This window comes from Misgurnus anguillicaudatus, chromosome 16, assembly GCF_027580225.2.
Source record: "Misgurnus anguillicaudatus chromosome 16, ASM2758022v2, whole genome shotgun sequence".
Lineage (NCBI taxonomy): Eukaryota > Metazoa > Chordata > Actinopteri > Cypriniformes > Cobitidae > Misgurnus > Misgurnus anguillicaudatus.
In genome coordinates, this window is record NC_073352.2 from 6,573,667 (window position 1) to 6,599,010 (window position 25,344).

Below are 25,344 nucleotides of genomic sequence, written 5' to 3' on the forward strand. Positions count from 1 at the left end.
CAAATCTAGAAATAAATAATTATTAGAAGTGCCCTTTGTCACAGACAAAAAAATAATCAGCTCGTTTTTAAAGGGGTCATATCATGTACATCTGACTTTTTATACTATACTATAATTTGGTACCCTGTGCTTCTATTAACCTACAAAATATGAAAAAGATCAACCCAGTAACTGATGCTGCATCCGAAACCGCCTACTTTCATACTATATAGTAGGCAAAGTAGTGCTTTTTGCATACTATATAGTATGGTAGTAGGCGATTTCGGACGCATCATTAGTTTTGGTAAACCATACTCTGCAAGCATGTGAAAAAATAGGTAATTGAAATTCATCAATGATTTATTTATTGGGTTCTTCTTTGTTTATTTGTTTAAATTACTTTAATATAAATTCAAATGAAAAATAAAATATGAATGACTAAACATACATTAATAAAGAAGGAAAATGTATTTGGTACAATTTTCGTAAAAGTTGGTACTAGCAAATTAATAAATGGTTCCTACCAAGTGCTGCTATTCATCAACAGTAAAAAAAAAATTTGAATGGAAATGGCATATGTTTAAAAAAAACAAATAAATATTAACAATGCAATAATCCATAATAAAAAAAATAATAATCTAAACTATAATATAAAATGCAGAAGGCATTGTGCAGTGGGACGAATCCTAACTAAATACAGAAAAGAATATTTCATTATGCACAAATTATTAAAACATTTAAAAAGTCATTAAACAATAATAAAAAATATTATAAAAAATATTCGAGTCATTCTATTGGTGACATTTCAACATTTGAATAACGGATAGCGACTCGTAAGTAGCACTTAAAACCCAGCTGCGAGTGATCGTTTTACATGCATCTTTGGGAAACGCACATAAATAAACAACAAATGTTCGTTAAGTAGCTCGTAGAAAGTTCAATCATGATCGGGAAACCCAGCCCAGCTCATTTGCATTTTACAGGACACACCCAAAATGGCAAATTGTTGCTCACACCTACAAACTGCCAATTTTAACATGCTAGTATAAATTATCTGTGGGGTATTTTGAGCTAAAACTTCACTTACGTTCTCTGGAGACACCAAAGATTTATTTGACATCTTAAAAAAGTCTTGTGAAATGTCCCCTTTAAAAGTAACAGGTGAGAGTAGTAAGCTGCTTCGTAAGCTAAAATCTTTTTTTATTAATGCATTAAAATGATGTTAAGTCCAGTTACCACCGTGACACTAAAACAGGTAGTATGGCTACTTTTTACTTAAAGGAACAGTATGTAAGAAATGTATATCAATTAATCATAAAATGGCCCTGATATGTCACTAGACCAGGGGTCTCCAACCTTTTTATAAGCAAGGGCTACCACAATGTATAAAACAATCTGGAGAGCTACTTTTTGATAGTCTACTTAAAACTTTTTTGTTTTACTTGTTTATTTTATTTTATTTGACTTGTTTATATGTTTTAGTATTGTTTAAAATTTTAACATACGTAAACCAAGCCAAGCTAATATAAAAAATATGTAATGAATAAATATTACAGTTGAGACTTTAATAGAATGTGCTTTGGGGGCACCTCACAGACTCTGTGCGGGCTACCTGGTGCCCGCGGGCACCACGTTGGTGACCCCTGCACTAGACCTTAAGAAATCATTTTCATTTCAAATACTTATATCACTGACAACAGTGGTCTGGCCAGGATATTGTCATGTAAAAGTGGAGTTGCAGCCCTCACATGATGTTTATGTTGTTATGTCGTGTATTGGCCACCAGTTGTGTGATTGCAGTACCAGTTTTGGCCACAATCCTACATACTGTTTCTTTAAGTACACCACAGGCCCACTGAGAGCAGTTCAGATAAAAAGCCCTTCAATTAGCAGGAGAAATATTGATTGCTGTGCTTTTCATGTGGCTATTGTTAAGCGAGACACGTTTCTCTGGCCTGAGCAGATACAGCCATGATGGGTTTCTGAAGATCAGCCCCGCCATCACAATCTTCTTATAAGAAATAAGTCATTGATAAACAGATGTCAGTGATGCTAGTTGGCCTTTTCACTTTCACCAATAAAGTACTCAAAGCTTTGCTCGATTACAGAAAGACTTTTCCTCTTGTTTTTTGTTTTTATTTTTGATTGAAATAGTAATCCATAAACCAGACAGCAGACGACTCTGGGCCGGATCCGCACCGGATCAGCGCCAGAGCTGTTGACTTCGGCACAGATCCGGAGCGGATCTGGCCCAGAGTCGTCTGCTGTCTGGGATATTTCTGTAATTTAAGCAGAAATAAATGAAGTGGAGTGTGTAGAACCCTTACACACTTAACACTTAACTTTTGTTAAAATCAATGGAATGAATGGCATCCAGTGGAAAAATGACACCAATGTTCAATAAATAAATAAGTTTGGTGTTATTGAAAATGACAACAAACAATTCTAAATAATGGCAAGTGTTAAAGTAAACTAGACCAGCCATAAGCTGTTTACAATTGCCAAGCTACGTAGTGTATAAGAAGTCGTTTACATGACAGATGCAATTTGGCTGTTTGTTTATAAACAACAATGCTGTTTTGGGGGGCAGTGGGGCCCCTCTTGACTCCTCATTTGAGGGGCACTAATTCAAAATAAGTGTTTGGAGTAACGTGTGTGTGGTTCCCTTTTCCAAAATATGTGTCCTGTGCAGGGCTTTGAACCAGATTTTTTTCCCAATTGGTTAGTTCCAAACATAAACAGTATTTCACATTTCCGTTTTTCAGTTCAACCCTAAAATTGACGTTGCTGAACCGGTTAGAATAAAAAAAATAAAGTTCCGAAACCGGTTAATAACGTTCCATGTCAGCTGTGGGACATACAAATAAGTAGGCTGATCATTAGGACATTAAACTTAACCTGATAAGGAACACTGTGCCGTACACGGTACACCCCCTCCCTTGCACGTGAGGCAGCATTACGTCATTGTAACTTTGAAGCATTAAATCTTCAAAATATACGGTCATGCGGCACATCGTTGTAAAGCTTAGACTTTCGTGATTCCATTAAGCGCACACACAAAGCATAATATGATTGTTAGCAGTCATAAAACTGCAATCTAGTTGTTAGTTACCTGAACCGGGCGGCGCACATTTAGGATATTTACATACCTTCAAAATCTTCCCTTTATCCGCTTCGGTGAAATTGTCCAAAACAAATTGTTCATAAATCCCCAAACGTCAATGGAAATGGAATATTCAAGCCTTTTAATCTAAAACGATTTGTTCATCTCACAATCTTGACGTTTTTGACCGAATTACGATATAAATAGTGTACACAATTAGTTCACTAACGGACATTCGTTCGAATCTCACTTTTCATTCACGATTTATAATTAATATATTCGAATGTCACGTTTATTGTGCAACGTCTGAGGAACAAATACGGCCCCTTGTGGAATTTCAGCCGTTCCATAAGAGGCTACATTATTAGTCTACATAATTTTCCTTAAGTCTCTATCTTGTCATCAAACATTAAAAAAGGCTACATTATGTAAGCGGCATAACTGTAATTCTGACATGCCTACATTTGTTAAAGCAACACTAAAGAGTTTTTGCTCATTGCTCCCCCTACAGGTTGGAAGCGAAATTGTCCATTACCACTGTCATAAATAATAGCCTACTGCAGCAAAGCTGGCTCTGATTGGAATGTAAGTCTGACGTAAAGAAAGTTTTTGTAGTTTTCACACGAACTACAGGACCGCGTCCCCACGGTTTTTGCCGATAGAGGGCTGCAAAGCGAATGTGAAAGTGCCGTTCACCCTGTTTCGAGGGATGAACGACTGAAACTTTTTTGGAAACATTATTTGAAGTTAAAAAAACTCTTTAGTGTTGCTTTAAGTGCACTTAAACACGTGTGCACACACATAGACGAATTCCAAACGGCGCTTCGGATAGAAGATGCAACATAAACAGTCGCTCCACATAAAGTGAAAATTACGTTGTTGTTTTTTTTTCGCCAAATGTATTTTAATGGACTACAGTATGAAACACAGTAGCGCAACTCTCTCTCAAGTTTATACATCAAGAGTTCTGATCTTTGAAGGGAGGAGCCGATCCTGTTCCCCTCGGAATTCTGTTCCCCTTCTCGCTTTCTGTACACACAGCTGTTTTTTCTTAATATTTATATTATAGTTTTAATTGTTTTGAGCTGTATTAGTTTGTACAAACTCTGTGCATGCTATACCATACTAAAAATTGAAAATAAATAAAAAACACCCAGCTAATCTGTGATGCCTGCGCATGCGCTGCAAGCAGAAATGCTTTAACTGGAGAAAAAATAACGTTATTAACCAGTTACCATTATTTTAAATAAACGTTTCTGTTCCAGAACATATATTTTTTGAAAGTTTGTGGTTCCTTGCAAAACATCAAAAGTTTCTGGTTTTCATTTTGTGAACCGGTTCAAAGCCTTGGTCCTGCGTGTCGAGAGATCCTGTGTGCATCAGGTGTTTTGTCAAAATAAGTGCCTGCTGCACACGCGTTAAAACCGTTTATGATAAAAGAGACGCTCATGTTTACAAAAGACACGCAAGACACTCCCTTAACAGTAAACTTTGTTTTCATATGAGATTATGCGAGTATCTGGCAAATGCGAGCATCTCTTTTATCATAAACCCTTTAGACGCGTCTGCACTGCAGCAGGTACTTATTTTGGCAGGACACGTGATGCACACACGATCTCTCAAAGCGCAGAACACAGATTTTGAAAAAAGAAACCACACACATTATGGGCTACATACATGTTGTGACGAACTTCGCATCGAGCGCCCGCAAAAAAAAGAAGTCACCGGCCGCCACTGGTCTTGGGGTCTCTGTTTAAACAAAACCGCTCGATGCTTTCACCATCTTCATTGTTTGTATTTATCACTCTGCGGAGAATGCGTATGTGCGCTTTACAAAGTAACATCGCCATCTACTGAGCTGGCATACTGAATGTAGCGAATTAAGTCACCTTCACAGATCTGTGCAAACACAGATTTGATCACAGGTTGTGTACGTGAAAAAAAAACATAAAGGAAAACTTTCTCTTTTTATACTTTTATACAGCCTAAAAGTCCACCTGAAATAAAACTAAAAATTGAAACATTTATTTGGTTTCTTAATAGATGGGTCATTCTACGGAAATTTCAATTTTTCTGTCCCTAGCCATTACAGAAATATTACACTTGAAAAACACTTTAGGGTTACAATTTTTTATATATATTTTAAAATGAAACATTACAGTATGTTATTTGAACAATTACACATTTTTGAGCCATCAATGTAGCAATATTGGATTTTTATTAATTTATTAGAATTCCAAGCACCACAGAAGTGCTCGTCCCCACAGTCATGTACAGAGGGAAAATGCCTTTTTTTAGATCAAAAACTGTATTTTCTTCCATTTAAAATATAATCATGTGTCCATAACTATCAAATATATGATGTAAATCACATTAAAAAAACTAAATGCTATATAAATATGATAAAATATATAATGAAAGTAGTGGTCCCCTGGAGTTGTGTCACTGGTGTTACCGTTTAACAAAAAGCTCTAATTTTTAAATAAAAATCACACTGATGACATCACTTGACTTCCTTCATTCAATTTCCTGGAGATCTATGAAGAGAAGCCCATATAAGTCCACTGTCACTTCTCAGTTATCAGAAATCTTTTCATTTATCTCATGATTTCATATGAAGCTTTTAGTTTAAGTCACTGGTATGACCTCCTTTATTGTTTGGGAATTTCAAAAAACTACACTGTAAAAAATACTTTGCTGCCTTAAAAATTTTTGTTGAATCAACTCGGATTTACAAGTCATTTCAACTTACTATTATTTATCTTGACTAGAGATGAGTTGTTAAAACTACAGGTGAGTTGTTATAACTTATAAATTTAAGTTGACTTTTCTCAACTATATTTTATAAGTTGTGACAACTAATTTCTGTTGACATGACTTGTAAATCTGAGTTGATTCAACAAAAAATTCCAAGGCAGCAAAGTTTTTTTTACAGTGTAGAATACAAATGGATTAAACTACTTAATTTATTGAGTATACAATGATTGACAACATGTTGTTTGATACTTTGCAGCAGCCATTTTCATAAAATGCAGTTTTCATGAAAATTGTCACTGGTGTTACTGTCACTGGTGTTACCTTCCTTATGCATAACACCAGTAAAGATCAGTAACACCAGTGACTGGTGATTTGTTGTGTCACTGGTGTTAATGTGTTTTCTTTTTCTTTCACATTAAATAAAATCTTTCACATGTGACATGATGATAATTTTAAATTCATTGAATTCTGCTACACTTAAGAATTAAGCTTTAAAGCTAATATATATATATATATATATATATATATATATATATATATATATATATATATATATATATATATATATATATATATATATATACATATATATTTCATAAACACCTTTAATATTCCTAAAGAAGTAAGGTAACACCAGTGACAAAAAATGGTGTATGCAGTCAAAAAATAAAAAATCATTAAGCTGTCATTTATGTGTACTCATAAAGTCAAAGGGTAATCTAATAATGCGGTCTAAGTTTAAATGTTAGAAAAAGAAATCAATTTTAAGACATCTTGACATACCAAAAGTGAACGTTTCTGTAGAATGACCCATATGTGCATGATTCAGTAGAACAACATTACTGTATATTTTATTAAGATTTATTACACGGCTCTCTGGAATGCTTGATTCTGATTGGTCAGTTGAGACATTTGCAGGTTCGTTCTTTTCGAATAATAACCGCTCCAAAATAATAACGCATAGCCGGACTACTTGCACGAGTAAAATCGCTCCGCGCCAATAAAGATCAATAAAGATTACTGTTTGTTTGGCGCCATCTTGTGACAAATACTATGGACAACCACGACAAGACACAGACAGCTTACTGAGACTGAACTTGACACACAAAAAAATACAGAATGGGCATTAAAACTTCTCAAAGACTGGCTAAAAGAGAAAAAATGGAGACAAGTATGAAGCAGAGGATCTTAATAAGGTATTGCTATCATTTTATGCATCTGTGCAAAGTTTCGCGGAAGGATAAAAATGTTAATTTAAAACAAATATGCCAATAAAATGTTTCAAATTCATATTCATGTCCAGTTTTTTTTCTTATGTGGCAAGTAGCCGTGTAATAAGCGGGATAATGTAGAGGCAGCCGGTAGTTATTGGGAAATAAGCCCCTTCAGTGTGATACAAGACCCTCCGCTTCGCGTCGGATCCTGATCACACTGTCGGGGCTTATTTCCCAATAACTACCGGCTGCCTCTACATTATCCCTTACATAACAACCTGCTCCACCTTCAAAACATGTTTTAATTTTCAATTTGACCATGCCATCTTATTTGTCACCACCTCCCATCAAACAGCTACTCAGATAAAGACCACTTTTCACCCATGAATTTTTAATGAATAAATTCCAACATTTAAGTGTTATTTCATTTTCACAAATGAGCTCCTAATGGATAAAATCCAACATTTGTTTAGTTGTATATCTTTGGAAATATATTGCAAAGTGTACTGATGTCAAAAAATTAGCCAGTATCTATTTTAAACAGCTTCCAACTTCGTTTAATCAGAATTGAGAATTTGAACTATTAATAACCTATTTCTATTACTATTTTGCAGCTGAAGCTATTCAACCCCTCTGGTTTGCTTTAAACAGAAGAAGCACAACACCCATCCTAAATCAGGGCTATCTGAACATTGGCCTGATTTTTGGCAGGCGGTGACAGCAGCAACTTTGTGCTGGAGGTTTAATAAATGACACGGTAGACAGCGAGGATCCGTTCACATTGAAGAGCGTGTCAACGGGGATATGCACCTCATTACTCCTATCAGGAGCCCATACTGACCCCTGTGGCTCGTCCCTTACGTGCTGCCTCTCATCGCAGCTCTTGCCCCCCCTCCTCGCTCCTCCTCACCCTCTCCATTTGTCCATTCCCTTCATACTGGCTCTGTGTATTAAACAAGATGAATCTCTTTGATCTCCAAAGAGGCTTCAGATCTTGACAGATTGCAGAAGAGCCACTCACTTTTCTCTGGCTCCTCAGTCTTTTTTTGGACACTTCTCTTTCTACAAATAAATGTCACCCTGCTATTTTTTTTCCAATGGCTGATAGTGGCTGATGATAAACTGTCCGTTCATTTCCTCAAACCTCTCTGTGATATTTGCATTCACGCAGCAGCGCAGGTTCACGCTTGTAATGTTCCAGCAGCAGCAAGCAGACCAGTTCAAAAGCCTGTGGATATTTCAAGCCGTACAAGTAATATAGAAACTCCATGATCCAGGAGAATAAACATAAAATGCCAGCCTGATCTCACAGGAATGCATATGTATTTTATGAGTTAGCTTATTTGTATTATTATTATTATTAATATTATTTAAATTATTATGACAGAACAATAATGAAACCCTTAACCCCAACATCACAGGGGTGAAAGCAAACTCCATAAAACCGTTTGAATATGGTTGTATGAATTAATACAAATTAGCCGTGCACCTTGTAAAATATGTACGAATTGCCATAAATGTGTTGAAAACATTGGACTTTTAGCATGTTGATGAGCTTTAAAATGGATCAATATTGGAAAGATTTTTTTAGCATTCAGATTTATCTCAAATGCAGCTGTCTGGGTGGCACATGCTGTATGTGACCTGCATGATGCCGTCTTTGCCAACATTTTCATTCAAGTATCCTAGCTGTATGTGACCGTGACTAATGGAGCCATATGATTGTCGGATTGGTCTTAATCCTTTCACTAGCGACTGTGATTTCAAAGCTGCAGATGCTTCAAAAATGTAGTTTATGTGTCACTTCAAAAATAATAATAAAAATTTGCACCAGTGGTGAGGACAGAAATTTTAAACTGAATAGGGTGGACCTCAATGCCTACTCTCAAATGACATCATTTTACAATACTGTAGTAGTTAAATAGATAACATTATATATTTTGAATCATGGGTCGAATATTTTTTATATAAGCAAGGTTGTTCTTATTTTATTTTCCTTATTTCCTTTTTTTTGCTATGTAGAAGTTATATAAAAATTGAAAAGTATCACATTAGTATTTAGAAACACGAATAGAATCAAAGGAATAATAACACTGTCTTCTTCATTCTATAAATTATATATAATACATCTTTTTAAAGATACAGAAGTGATTTTCCTTTTGTCTTTCCTGTTGTTGGAAAAGAGAATACTGTGAAAGGTTTGGTTACGAACATTCCTCAAAATATCTTTCTCCGTGTTCATCAGAACAAAGAAATGTATGTAAGTTTGTAACAACATGAGAGTGAATAAATGATAACACAATTTTTATTTTTGGGTGAACTATCACTTTAAGACTAAATAAGCGCGGATCCATTTACTGACACGATTTCTTTCTGAAATGTTTGCGTTCACTTTAAGACATAACTGACTGTTTTTATAGGAATACTTGCCAAGATTGGTATTTCGAGATCATTTTGTGTGTATGTGTCCTGTCAAGCGCAGAGAGATTCTGTGTTTGTGTGCTTTTTAAAATGCGCGTCTCCATGCATATGCTTATGAGTGTGCGTCCATTTAAGTATGTGTGTGCCTCTGTGCGCACAGAAAACAGCTCACTTTAACAGCTTCTTGAGCTCAAACTGTTTAAAATGGCTTTATCGTTAACATTTGCATGGTTTAGAAACACCTGCAAATGATAATCTTTAAAATAAAATACTTGCGTATTAAGGTAATTATTAAAGAGATTATTTTCATTTATGCATGATTTTTTTCTGCTTTTCCACAAAAATATTTTGTGTCTTTTCTGACTGGGTGGGCCAGCCGTCAATCTGAGTGGTGCAGTGCCACCCTGGTCCTTATGTAGCCTCGCCACTGATTTGCTCTGAATGCTGCATTGACAGACAAATATGCTTTTTGCCTGCAAAATGGTGCAGTTACCCAGCAGGGGCTAAAGTCCACCAAACTCTGACCCAATGACCTGCTTGGGTAGCGTTTAGGGCTGTAACGATTAAATCGCGTGTCCCATTAAAAATGCCTGTTTGAAATCGATTCTGAATCGCAAGGCTGCGATTCTTGCTTTCATGCACAGCTTGTGCGTGTACTACGGCATGTGGTCAGAAGGAAGTCCTTATCAATCTAAAATCATTATGAGTCGGAGTCGTTTATAACGTGCATTTAAAAAAGCAACACTCGTTAAATAAAAATCATTCAAAATATTCTTCATTATCATGAAAATACCTGAAACAATCTGAAGAACAGCGATATAAATATTCCTTTAGACATTTCATGGAATAGCATTTGTAATGCTGCTACTTCTGTGGCACAAAGGGAGTTTCTGCATGAGAGCGCCCCTGGCGTTCGGATGTGCCGGGATTTCACCGTAATTCATTAAAATACATTAATTGAGAAAACGCGAATTTGCACGATTAATCGTTACAGCCCTAGTAGCGTGTGTTAGTTGGTCACTGGAATGTTCCTTGATTTCCATTACAACATAATGTGGAATGAGTTAAACTCTGGAGTTTATTGAGAATAGGCAGTAATAGCAAATTGCCTTAACAAATGTTTGCTTGCCCCTCCAGTCTGCCATTGGTCAGGGAAACAGGTAATCTCTCCTTAAACTCATGGTATTGGTTAAGTCAGAAGTCGATGTGTCTGGCTGGTTGTAATGTTGCGTGTGTAGGAAGGATGACAGAGATGAGCGAAATCCATTAAACAAACAAACTTTAATGAAACAAAGAACTAGGGAACATACAAGCAAGGAACTTAACACAAAACGTAATACAACATAGACCGGAAAACACAGTCAGCTTAAATAATGATGCTGATCAGGGTAATGAATGACAGGTGACAATGAGAAGAGACGAGGAGCAGGTGCCCGAGAGTAAGTGACGGGAAAAACAAATGGGAAAAACAAATGGAAAAACAAGCATTTAGGCTTAGTCCACACAGACAAGGGTATTTTTCCTCCAAAAAATCCAGTCCACACATACTTGGTTTAAAAGAAATTTCTGTCCTCATGAAAAAGCAAAAACACGCTATCAAGTGCTGTCAAGAGCATGCCACACCAGCAGGCGGTGATATAACCCAAATCGTAAAGCCACCTTGGCCAATCAAGCCTAACAAAAGTGAAGACGCAAGGCAAAAAACCCCGGTTTACTGTCTACACGACAACACTGCAACCGCCATTTCTTAAAATCCTCACCCTGGCAGGGGTTTTCAAAAAATTTTGGTTTCAGTGCCCTGATACTGTGTTTTCGTGAGGATGAACAGCCGAACTGCGTAAAAAAAGTCACGATTATAAAAATACCTGTGGACTAGGCCTTAGACAGACTGGAACCCTGACACTGGTCTGCATGGTCACATTGTTTATATTACTTATGTCTATAAAACATGCCATAAATGGCTTCATTACAATTGTCTCAGCAAATCCAAAACAACATACGACTCCGGGCCAGATCCTCACTAGATCTGCACCGGAACTGCAGACTTTGGCGCGGATCCAGCCCGGAGTTGTATATTGTCTCTGGTTAAACTACGAGTAAAAGTATTTGAACATCAAAAAGCGCACCCATCTCACACATACTACACACATCAGCTCTAGCTTACATTTTCAGGACATTAACCAAGTGTAATGCAAAAATGTCTGTTTCATAGGATTAAGGGAAAAACATCCTATCAGATAGTTTTCATTAACTAAAGCAAGCAGAGGCTGCTGAGCGTCAGCAAAGAATCCCGTCTGAAGTTCACAGATTCCAATTATAGATTTTTCTGCCCACTCTTCTCTATCTATTTTTCTTGAGGATCCAAATTTGATGCGCACACAGCTATGTACTTTTAGAACTGCAATACAAAGAAAACAAAACTTTTTAAACATTCTCATTTTTCATTAAATAGATGATTTCATCTTTAGAAACGAAACATTTCGAACAGTGAGTTCTGGAATGATTTACACAACAATGTTTGAGAATCAGTTGATCAATATAAGTCTCAACTAAAGACATTTTCTCTTTAACAAAGCATTCACATAATTCATTAAATTATGGCCAGCAGCCATATCACCTTGTAGCCCAAGACTGGTTGCCCACTGAAACAAAGTAGGGTTGAGCCTGGTCAGTACTTGAGGTGGTAGAGGTGTTAGTGAAAGCAGCAGGGGGTGCTCATCCTGTGGTCTGTGTGGGTCCTAACAACCCGGTGTATTGATGGGGACTCACTACTCTCAAATAACACCGTCCTTCGGATGAGACATAAAACCGAGGTCTGACTCTCTGTGGTCATTAAAAATCCCAGCATGTCTTTTGAAAAAGAGTAGGCGTGTGCCCTGGCATCCTGGCCAAACTTGCCCATTGGCCTCCTAATCATCCCTCATACTAATTGGCTATATCACTCTGTCTCCTCTCCACTAATAAGCTGGTGTGTGGTGGGAGTTCTGCCGCAATATGGCTGCTGTTGCATCATCCAGGTATATGCTGCACATTGGTGGTGGTTGAGAAGAATCCCCCTTTCATATGTAAAGCACTTTGAGTGCTGCAGAAAGCGCTATATAAATGTAACAGTTTATCTTCATGATATTCCAGTGTTTTGATCAGTGTTGGTCAAGTTACTTGGAAATAGTAATTAGTTACTGATTACTGATTACTTCTCCAAGAAAGTAATCCCGTTACTTTACTGATTACTTATTTTTTAAAGTAATTAGTTACTTTACTAGTTACTTTACTAAGTTACTTTTCAAAAACATGATGCACGACCTGAATGTGCTACAGAATAAAGCAACAGGGCCCGGTTGCATAAAGTACCTTAAGTGTAATTTTCCCTTAAGTTCAACCTTGTGTTTCCCTTAAACTTAAGGGTGTTGCAAAAAACACTTACGTTTTTTCTGTTGCATCTCCATGGCAACAATAGTATTTTATAACAACAAACCTGGGTCACTGTCGTGTAACATTTAACGATTACCCTATAAGAGAACCATTTAAGGGATTATAAGCAACATCCTTAAATCATTGTCTTACAGTAGGTAAGGGGAATTTACCCCTTAAGTGTCATACTTAAAGGAAAAACTTGAGGTGCTTTATGCAACCGGGACAAGACCTTTCAGCCTAATTCTATTCTTTCTGCATATTCCATCATCTTAAATTAAAATCAAATGAAACATTCTCTGTTTTAACCTCTCGATGCGCACTAATACGTGTGCGTGATGACGTCGTTTTTTTAACGCTGCTAACAATAACTATATAGCCTACTGTCTACAAACATTAATAATATTAATATTACTATACATCGTTTAAAAGGTCTACGGGTTTAGCCTCATGGTCTCTGTTTTGAGATAAAGATGCTCTAGCATCATAAATGTAGTATTTTGTTACAGAACTCCAGATGACAACATGCAAAATATAAACGGGACTTCTTACCTTGGTGTTAATATAATGATGGCGAGTCGAATCCAGTCTGTTTCAGATGTGTGAATAACCCATAAAAACCTTCTAATATAGTTAATCAAATGACCATTTTTGTCCATAAATGCGTATAATCAATGAAATATAGATATATAGTCTGTTGTTTACATCAGATTTTGCGTGAACGTGTATGACATGGAGCCGCAGCGGTCATGTCAGCTGGGGGTTCAGGGTTTATTCAGTAAGTTTCACACTTGAGGTGCACGCGAGGGGAGTAGGATTTGTCCGGGGAGTCGGATTTTGGTACAACACCGGCTTTCTAGGTGTTTGCTCACATTTGAGGTGGAAGTTTTCGCTGTAGATAAAAATTTTATCTCCACGCAGAGTGTAAAGCGGACGCTGATGCTTTTGTCACCTTTAACTGGGTTAAACTCAAAGTAATGTCGACACTTCCAAGGATTAAACGCTGCATAGTCTTGTTCTCTGTCGCGCTCCATGTTGTCTCTTCATGTTCAACACTACACTGACTGACGGCGCGGCGCTCATACGTCATTGTCACTCGACTCGCGTTACGACACGAGAGCTGTCTCATGAAACAAAATTAAATAACGCAGTAACGCAGCCTGCTTACGGGGAAGTAACAGTAATCTAGTTACTGTTTTTGCAATTGTAATCCCTTACTTTACTCGTTACTTGAAAAAAGTAATCGGATTACAGTAACGTGTTACTTCTAAAGCATTACTGCGGATCACTGGTCTTGATATGCTTCAGGTCCCTAATGCTCACAAGTACAACATTCTACAATCCAAATTCCTGTTGTGTGGAAAGACTTACATGCACACCAAACTTTAATACAGTACTGTACTTTATCCAAACACATAACAAAAAGTATAAGATGTGAAAAAAAGTGATGGTCAGAATGCACAATAAAAAAAATCTAATGTCTATTTCAATAGTTCACCTGCCCATTCAGTCTTAATAATTAATGTTAAACAAACTTGGCTTGCTGTCCTCGAAGGGAGCTCTGAACCTGAGGCCCGGGCTCGAGCCCCAAGTTCAACCCCACTGCCACAGAAATGCACAGAGGAAGTAAAAGAGCAGTGAATGAGGAGATGGGGAGGAGGAGGATGCCAGAAGAATTGTAGCTGGACACAGAGACATTAAGATTGCATTACAGTATATACGCTCTTATGATGATTGAACAGTCTGGATGTTTAGACTCCTTCCAAACCTACTTTTAGAACTTCATATAATCTAACTCAGGGATGGGCAACTTTGGTCCTGGAGGGCCGGTGTCCTGTAAAGTTTAGCTCCAACTTTCCTCAGCACACCTGCCTTAAAGTTTCTAGTATAACTAGTAAGACCTTAATTGCTGCTTCAGGTGTGTTTCATTATGGTTGCAGCTAAATTCTGCAGGACACCGGCCCTCCAGGACCGAAGTTGCCCATCCCTGGTCTAACTAATAAAACTTTCTTTTTGTTTAATTAGATTTAATTTTCATTTAATTAGAACAAATTATTTGCCATCTCCGGAGTACTGACTGCTTAATTAATGCTGCAGAGACTTCCTGCTTGTCGGCCATATTGGCTGCATCCGAAATCTCTAAAATGCTCCGTTCGAAGACAGCATTCCAAGGCAGGAAGGCATATAGCAACCTCCGAATCCAATGTTTGGTTAACTTCCTGATTTCTGAGCAACCTGATCTCACAAATTTTCGTGAAATAGTCACACATTATTTTCACATATTGGTTACTCAACTGCTTTTCCTATTTTTAAACAGTTGTCACTTCGGTTTGGAGTTAGATTTGCTGTTTGCGTTAGGATGTCACTTTAAGTATTGGTTTACAATATTTTTTCGTATGCTTTTTAAACTGTTGTCGCCTGACGTTAGGGTTAGAGTTAGGTTTGGGTAAGGATGTCATTTTATGTAACAGAAAGTTGTTCTAACCCCAAACCGAAGCGACAATTGTAAGAAAATGGGAAAAACAGTTGAGTAACTTGGAAAAATTGACAAGGTAAAGAAATCCATAGCACGGGCATGTAAAAAGGTAGAAGTATGTGACAATGCCAAGCAAAACTGAGCAAAATAATGTGTGACTATTTCACGTAGTTTGTGAAATCAGGCTGTTTCTGAGATACCTTTATTGTGTGTGTGCGGGGAATGTGCCTGGTCGAGTTCAAAAAAATAAAATGGCGGCCAAGAAAGCAGCTGGATCACAAATTTAAATAATAAGATTATATTTTCACTTTTGACACATTTTAATTGCATTTCTAGCGAGAAATTAGAATTGTAGTTTTCAAATATGGGATTTGTTATCACAAATGTGCTCTCTGTTTATATTTATATTTCTCTTTAACAAAGCATTCACATAATTTGTCTAGTAAAATATACTTATCTCGCAATAGTTAGCTTGTACGGAACAAAGCATTCACATAACTCATCGGGGTAATATACTAATGCCGCAATAGCTAGCCTGTCTCGAACCGAGCAGATATTAAACCACAACACTGTGTGACACTTGCATTACATGCGAACGGCCCCTACGCTAATAGGATTTTGTTTCTCTTTTTCAATCCCGAGGACAATGAGACAAACAGACCCAGTCCCGGCTGCCGTGAAGGTTAACACACCACTGATCTACTGGCTGTCCTTCAACGTGATGCCCAGCTGATGCCTGACCAACGACCACCAGCGGTACACATTTAATCTCCTTATCCGTTTACACCTAGCACCCTCTTCTATATGTTACATTATTAATAAGCTTGCTTGTAAAGTTTATTCATAGTCGCTGTATTTAGTTTTTTATGTTGTCTTTCGGTTTTTCTGTGTGGTCCCCTGCTTCTATTTATGTAAAGCTGCTTTGAAACAATTACCAATTGTGAAAAGCGCTATATAAATTAAATTGAATTGAATACTGAGATTATTATTTTATTGTCTGTTATGACCATTGCCTGCTGTTTATTGTTTGCCTTTTTGGATTACCCTTCTGTCTTGCTGTTTGAATTGGACTGCTATCTGGTATTTTGACTTGTGTTGTTTTCTCGTTCTGTATTTTTTGCCTGTCGATTTGGATTTGTTTGCACTGGTCATTAGTAAACTTCTGCACATGGATTCTAACAATGCTTCCGCCTCAGCGTCCTTACAAATACTGTCATTCACCTCCCTCTCTCACTGGCTATTGCGAAAGTAATGATGTAATCATCACGATTTAAAATCCTAAATACCAAGCATGTTTAATATGATCGGGGTGGCCACAATTTGTTTGCGAGCACATTGGGAGGTGAGATTTTATCTGTAAACCTTACACATTACATAATAATCTGAGCTGAACACCGAAAACCAATTGAGGTGCTGGACATGAAGAGAGGAAAATCAGGCTAAATTGGGCCAATAATCCTGTAGTGTGAGGCAACAGATCTGTGTCATTTTTGTCAAGAGGAATATTTCAGACTGTCTTTGAGCTATTTCATATTTAACACACAGCACAAATATATACTTTTGCAAAAGTGCCTACTTGCGACAAATCAAAATTCATCTAGTTTCCTTCATTGTTTATTAGAAGGTGTTAGCCCAAAGATTTTTGAAATCTATAAAAAAGCTGTAATATTGTAGCAACATCTCAGGAGTCCCAGCTTTAGGACTCATAAGCAGCTTTAATAGCCATTAGCAGATAGGTGATAGAACAGACAATGATCAGACATGCAACAGACATTCATGAAACAAAACACAGAAAATGCTTAGAAAAGCTTGCTAGGGCAAAACAAGACTTCACAATGAACCCTTTTCCCCACGAATCAAATGACTATCTAAAAATAAGTTTTCTTTTTTTCTTAAACACTTAATTTATGCAAAATTTTCTCACCCCATTGGCAGATAATTTGACTTTTTTAACCACAAATGTACTTAAATTGTATATTGTATATATTGTATATATGCAGACTTTTGCTCATCAGGAAAAAGCATCTTGATTTTTAGAATTTTGCTGTTGTCATATCACACAGAGTGCATCTGGTTTTCTGTCGGCTGCACGCCAGGATCAACATAAAATACCAACAATAAATATTCACACCACATGAACAACCACAATCCAGTAATAAATCAGATGAAAGAAACCAATCACAATTAATCATGCAAATACTGCAATAACAAAGACTGTTGTTATATTTAGGAAAATAATATATCAGTGTACATTTTTAAAAGATATTTACATTTTAAAAATGCATTTAGTTCCAAATCAATCTTAATTTTGGTATCATGCATAAGAACGAAACTACTTAGACAGCAAAGTTTGAAACAAGACCTGCATTTAGTGTATGGTGTAAGTTAAAAGACCCAAACCCAATTTCCAAACCTAATGATAATTTGATGTCTACAAGTCTCCCCCATTCAACTGTTTCTTTATCTAATATCAACAAGATCATTTATTGATTTATATTTTTGCAAACAACTGCATTTTATGGATTGGGGATCTGCAGAGTGTTCCAGTATTCGGTTGAACCGTAAGGATTTGCTGCACATGTGCTGTCAAATTGATGAAGCTGGTATTTTCATTTTCTTGTGTTTTTTTTCTATTTGAAATTGTTTTCTTTCATTGGAGTGCAGTGACTCCTGTCGGCCACCATAACATTTGCTAAACTAGTGGTTAATTTAATTGTCTGCACATGCAGTATACTGTATTTGTGAGCACCTTCCTAGTCTCAGTGTATGGGGATCACTTGTGTATGAGTAAGCAGCTTTTCTCTACATTGTGGGAACCAAATGTTCCAACAATGAAAATGATTAAATGAACAACATACTGTACAATCTCAATAAAACTAATATATGTGTGTGTGTGTGTGTGTGTGTGTGTGTGTGTGTGTGTGTGTGTGTGTGTGTGTGTGTGTGTGTGTGTGTGTGTGTGTGTGTGTGTGTGTGTGTGGGTGTGTGTGTGTGTGGGTGTGTGTGTGTGTGTGGCAAATAGACCCTTTTCATTTCGCTGGTGTTTTCATTTTATACTGATGCATTTGTAGTACTACTGTCATTTGATAAAACAGTCGGTACACATAAGCTGGCCATTTTTATGTTTCAGAATAGATTTTGAACTCATTTTACTCGAGTCTTGACAGGTTCTACACTGCCAAGCGTGGAAAAAATGTTAAAAAGCCATAGCAGCTATTTGACTGGGCCATGATTGTTAAAACCAAGAAAATAAAGGGCTGAATTATGTTGTAAGTTGTTATTGACATAACAGCACAAATTATATTTTGCTCTATAGTAATGCAGCAGCATTTTATCATCTCCCAACATAGCAGCCTGTGCAGCATCAATTACATCACTGTGAAACGCCTCCAAAGGTCAGCGGTGCCAGCGGTGGGGAGTTAATTGGCTCAATGTTTTGTAGACCCTTCCTTGTTTCCTTCTGTGAGTTGGAGCTTCTGTCCTGTACTGATGAGTCACAGACACACACACATGCACGCACGCACGCACACACACACACACACAGACACTGCAGTGTGTAGGATCAAACCATATGTGAACCAGATATTATATACGAGCAGCTGCTGATGAAGATACAGAAACAGTAAGGATAGAAATCTCAGTTATTTATTTTAGACAGCAAACGTTTCCAATTACTCTCCATTTAAAATAATTGTTCACTCAGTAATTTAACAGTCACCTTTGGTTCCCTTTCAGTCTGTTACTTCGACGTCTCTTCGATGACCGATGAATTGGGAATTCGCTAGAAAGATTGGCATGCAGTATTTGCATATGCCGGCCCCGCCCCACCGGGAGAGTATAAGTACAGCTGGCAGCTGTAATGCATTTAAGTCTTTCCATTTGGAGCCGAGCGGTTATCTGTTCTGCTCCTGCTTTGTGTGACAGAGAGAGCTTTTTACTGTTGACATTAGGGCATTATAGCAGTACCGGCCGTTCTCTTTTGCTGTTGGCCGGCTACCCCTTTCAGCCTCAGCAGCTACAAGAGCAGTTTCTCCTAAAAGAGCTGCACATGGGGTTTTTGCATCTTTTTAAAGACAGCATTTCTGCTGTGTGTTTCTGCATGCTGGATTCTGGCACCTATGGATGGTCACGATTACTGCTTGACATGCTTGGGGTTGGTGCACACGGAGGCAGTGCTTGTGGATGTGCAATGCTCTCACTGCGAGAACATGACCATCACAGTCTTACAGTCAAGACTCTCAGTCAAAGCTGCACTCTAAGAGGCAAGCCACATCGGGCTCAGGACACCCCTCACCTGAGGATTATAGTGAGGGCTTTCAGCCAGTTGAGATGCTGAAGGAAGTGAGTGGGCTACCTACGGACACACCATCCCTATCCTTCGGGTCTCCCCGGCTCTGTGGGCAAAGATGAGGACAGGATGTGCAATCTGAATCCGACCCAGAAAGGATGGCTATGCTCAGCAGCCAGGGAGGTCAGGCTCGAGTGGTCTCCACCACCAGAGCCTGGCCCCTCCAGGTTGGATGATTGGTTCCTTGGGGCGGCTCGGTGTCTTTCTTCCCGGAAGTGCATGAGGAGCATGTCCTCCCCCTTCACCACCCTCCAGGCTGGGGTAGTTAAAGGGTACACAGGTTTCCCTTGGTAAAGCGGTTGTTTGCAATGCAACTGTGTCCAGCCACCACTTCTACATGATGGGATAACCCTGTGCTCCCCTCGCGGACCTTTCAGCATTTGTCGAATTTAACTGACACTGCTTATCGTGCCTGTGGGGAAGCTGCCTTTGCTCTGCATGCTCTGGCATTATTGCAAATCCATCAGGCTAAGGCGCTGAAGGATCTGGACAAGGGTGGTCACTACCCTGCAGTTCTGGCTGAACTGTGTCCTGCGATGGACCTGGTGCTCCGTGCGACTAAGGTTACATTGCAGTCCCGTATGATGTCCACCATGGTGGTCCAGCAATGCCATTTCTGGCTGTGCCAGGCAGATATGTGGGACACTGAGAAGACCTGCTTTCTAAATGCCCCACGTATCACAGGCTGGCCTCTTCGGAAACATGGTCAAGAGCTTCGCTTAGCAGTTCTTGGTGCCCAAAAGCAGACTGAGGCCATTTTATTTTTATTTTCTGTTCTTCCGCTGGTTTGCAGTCGCAGGTACCCACATTTTCAGGAAAAGAGCAGTTTCCTCACTCTCTAGGTCTGAAGAGGGCTCCGAAAACGATGGACTTCTTCATCCACCTCTCTTGTCAGCGAACATGACTCTAAAGTGTCCTACCCCAGCAGGTGGTGCAAACTATCACTTCAGCGTAACTGTCGTCTATGAGACATGCTTGCGCTTTGAGTGGTAGACTGTTCATAGACTGGTGTTCTCCTCGTGGAGAAGACCCCTGAAAATGCTCAGCCAGTGTCGTGCTCTATTTTTTACAGCATGGGCTAGAGCGACGGCTTTCTCCCTCCACCTTTAAAGTGTACATTGCTGCAATCTCCGCACAACTTCATCTTTTCTTTATACCCTCTTGGGAACTGTCCCTGGTGCTAAAGGACTTCAGGAAGCCCCCTTCGTGCTGTTGCAGTCAGTGCAGCTCAAGTTTCTGTCAATGCATTGAAGAGAGCAGTCCCCTACTTTTTCAGTCGGCAACTCGTGCCTCAAATTCAGGCCCGCTGACCCTTATATGATTTTAAGACCTAGGCCCAGCTATGTGCCCAAGATTTCTACCACTACTTTTAAGGATCAGGTGGTGAACCTGCAACACTGTCCCTGGAGGAGGCGGACCCAACCCTGGCTCTGTCCTGTCGACCAGTTATATATGTCGACCAAAAGCAAAGCCTCATGACCTCAGAACAGTTTTTGTTTGTTATGGAGGCCAGCAGAAGAGAAAAGCTGTCTCCAATCAGAGGATGTCTCACTGGATAGTGGACGCTATCACCCTGGCTTACCAAGATCAGGGCAGTCCGTGCCCGCTCAGGTTGCAAGCACACTCGACCAGGAGTGTTGCCTTCTCCTGAGCCCTAGCGCGCGGTGCCTCGCTAACAGACATTTTTAGAGTTGTAGGCTGGGCGACACCTAACACGTTCGCTAGGTTCTATAGCCTCCGTGTCAAGCCTGTATCCTCCCGTGTTTTCACCTTAAGTGGGTAGAAACACAGAGAGATCCGGCTCGAGTGTCGGAAGATTAATATGGCTTGCAGTGCCATTCTGGTGCCAGAAGTTCCATTGGCAATCTCTACCACTTCCTCCAACCCCTTTGCAGCCAGACGTGGCGGAGCGCCTGGCACCGGCCTTCATTGTTGAATTCTTGTTGATTCCTGTCCATATGTAATGACCCTTTGGATCCCATGTGTGTATTTGCCGTGGTATAGCCTTGAGCCCGCGTTTCCCTGGCAGAGCTCCTCTGCCATCTCTGTGAGATGTAGTCTCTTTGAAGCCACCCCAGAGACTTTGATGTGCAATAAAACCCTGCAAGGTTATTCTATATTGTGCATTCCACTGAAGTACCTCTTAGGAGGGTCATCGACATGACGTCTCCATTCCCTACCTTCAGGGAATGAGGGTTACATCCGTAACCGAGACGCTCCCTTACTTTCTTTAAAACACAAAAAGATGCAAAGGATTATGTTAACATCAATCTTAAACTGGTGGTCTTCTTCCTCCACTTAAAGTTTTTTCCACTTTTGCAAACTCTGCAATGTAAATAGGGAATCTTTGACAGGCTTTTAAAGGGAGTGGGAGACGAGACTCTCATTGGTTTATTGCACGTTATGCCCAAAACACACCCGTTACTCATTAAGAAAATAGGGACAACCCTTTTAGAACATGCACCGGCTGCGGCAACCATTTTCCTGTCATTAAACTAGCAAAAGTGCACTTGCGCCATGCACTTTAGACCATGTGCTTAGATCGTTAAAATAGCGTCCTAAGTCCTTCTGGGCATTACAGTTGTCCTCTGGTGTTTTGTAAAATATAATTGCCAAGTGACCTGTGACTGCTTTAGCAAGTGATAAATAACAAAAAATCTGCAAAATAAGGGTGATGTGAAGTTAAACATGCACCAAACACAACAATAATACAAGGGCATCCATGCTGCAAAAGCAATGGCAACAAATTCATTTCACTCACACACTGAGGAGGAAACACAGCGTGGGCCTACATGTTGTTTACAACCTGAGTCTCTCATCCCTAATTATGGAATAGGAAACTTCATCTTCTGGATCTGTGGGAGGACAGCAGCCTCTTCATGCATCAGAGCTCTGTCGTTCTCACAGCCTAACCAAATATTGACTCAAATGTGAAATTCAGAGCCGCTGTAAACGTTGAAACGCTTGACGAGACCACTTCCAATTTCACAGATATGGCCCTGCAGAAACCACAGCAAAACAATCTACAACGTAAAAAAATCTTTCCGCCTAGCCGTGTGCTAGCAATTGATGATAGAGCAAAAGCAATGATTTATTTTAATCTTTGTTTTTTATTTTAAAATTACAGCTTAAACATTTCTAAGGTTAATGCATTCTCACATTCTGAGTGTCCTCAAAAAAGATGGCAGTAATAAACTGTTGTAAGGAAGAAATCTTTATTATTAATCTTAATAAACATTTAAAGATGTGAATTGAATAACTTTTTGGCACCAAACAATTCTGACAGCTCTGCATATTTCTTAAACAGGAAGCCAAAGAAGCGTCTTCAAATTAATTTTAATCTATTAAGTGCAGGTTCGGTCTCAAATTAAAAAGTAAATTGCCTACAAAATGAAGGACTACATTTGCAGATAAGACTCAATGTGCATACTTTTATAGTGCTTCAAATCCAGAACTGAACAGACATTTACAAAATACATGAATAATAAAGTATTCACTCAGCGATTATTTCATTGTTATTTATTTCATTCATATTCCTTTGATTTGGCACCATTCATTCTTTCGGTTTTGCTAAAGATGTACTTTGAATTCTTGCCTTTGTTTAATACTGAAAATGTGATAATATTCCAGGTCTTTTGAAGTTATAGACAGTTATATAATTATGTGAAGAACAGACCAATGATCATTATTGATTTTTTTGTCATTACTTCATGAAATTGTTATTATTATCTGCTTAAAAAAACCCTCAGCCGTAGCTGAGAATATGTGAAGCATAATTGAGATTTGAGAGCAAAAGAAAAGATATTCATGTCAATAGGATCATATACGGTACTTTATGATTATTATGTGATGGGTGGTCTGTGTGCCCTGAGAAAGTCAATGTTGTGAGTCAGATTGGCTTTGATAAAACTCGCTTGCAATTTAAAGACCACCGCTTTGACAGTTTAAGGTTACCTGGTATGCAAACTAGTAATCATACTAAGAGATGTTTTAAAGGAATTGATTAGAAGATATAAATCCTGAAATTTGAACAGTATAATACAATCACAGAACATTAATACAGTCATATAAATCGGTATAAGCAAGACCAGACCTGGGGCCACCTTTATAAAGGGTGTGTACGCACAAAACGGGGCTGAAAACGTGCATAAGCCACTTCCCAAACAAAGGTTGTGAACTTGATGGCAGAAATTCTGGAATTAATGGGAATTGGCAACACAGATGGTGAGAAAGTGAACTGAAATCAGATTGAAGAAAGTAAATATGACAAGAATATTAAGTATTGATAACACAATACACACATTTAATTTCACTCTATATCATACGTTAGATCCAAGTTATCATGACAATGAAATCCAGCAGTGTCATTTGTTATATACTGTTATATATTAATAATTGTTTCATAAACATGTTGTAAAATTCAATCTTAACCCTGTAAGACCCAAATATTGAAAAAAACTTTATGTTTTTAAATTGAAATAATTCATTTTTTAATATGTCTGCTCTGCTGCTGGAAAAACAGGCCGCATATCAGACGCGTGCAGAAAAGGAGCAGAAAACACATATCTATTTTATTTTAATAAATTTAATCTGTAAATAAGTTTTTATAAGCTGTCGACCCCAAAAAACGAGCGTTTAAAGACACAAAAATGGATACAGGCAACTTTTCATAGTACTTCTATTAGTAGAACTGCGTCCACTAGGGGGAAACGTAGTCGGCGATCCACTTTATTCTCCTTAAAGACTGGGTTTTACGGCTCGACAGCTTATAAAAACGTATTTTTTGGGTTCTTTGGCTTGTTAGCTGTACATATTGTCACACAGCAGCTTTTGGGCATTATTCAGTTTTTTGTTGTGGGCCAGAGGTGACAGGGAGGCGGCTTCTCGCGGTGCGGAGTCGGTGGAGACGGTTGGGTTGGGTTCCCCCCCGGTGGGCGTGGTTTTCAAATTTGCATAACGGCGCTCTGTCTCTATTGGATGCCAGTCTCATTAATATGCAGATCAGCATTCAGAAGAGGATTTGCATTGACTATTTATGGTTAAAAATGATATGGCAGATTCATGTACGCACACTTTCAGGTAATCTGTGATTTATAAAAGGAACATTGCTTGATCACCTATAGTACATGATCTTTGCAATTTTTGTATTATATCTGAAGTGTACCGTAAAGACTCCTGGGTCCACAAGTATACCATGGTAATACATCTGATACCAGAATAATTGAACGGTATCGCAACCTTTCTCATCTTAGTTTGTTGTGTGCAGTGAAAAAGTGAACCTATTGTATAAAGAACTACAGTATTTCTGGTCTGAACTCCTTTATCAAATCCCATTTATGAAATCTCTTCTGCGGTGAACAAATGCATGGTAAAAACACATCTATTTCTTTTATAACCTAAGGATGTCGCCAACCTTTTTATACGAGTTATTAAAAAGCATAGTAGTCCAATGTAACCACAGAAAGTGCTCGAGAAGATTTAATTTGAACATGAGAAGTACAAAAATAACATTCATCTCAGCGAGGCGGATCTCTCTGGAATATTCCAGACTCCTCCACTCTCTTGCGACGCTTCACTCAGGCTGCTCAGTATTATGGGACACGTGTTCTCCAGCTATGCTTGAATAGAGCAGATA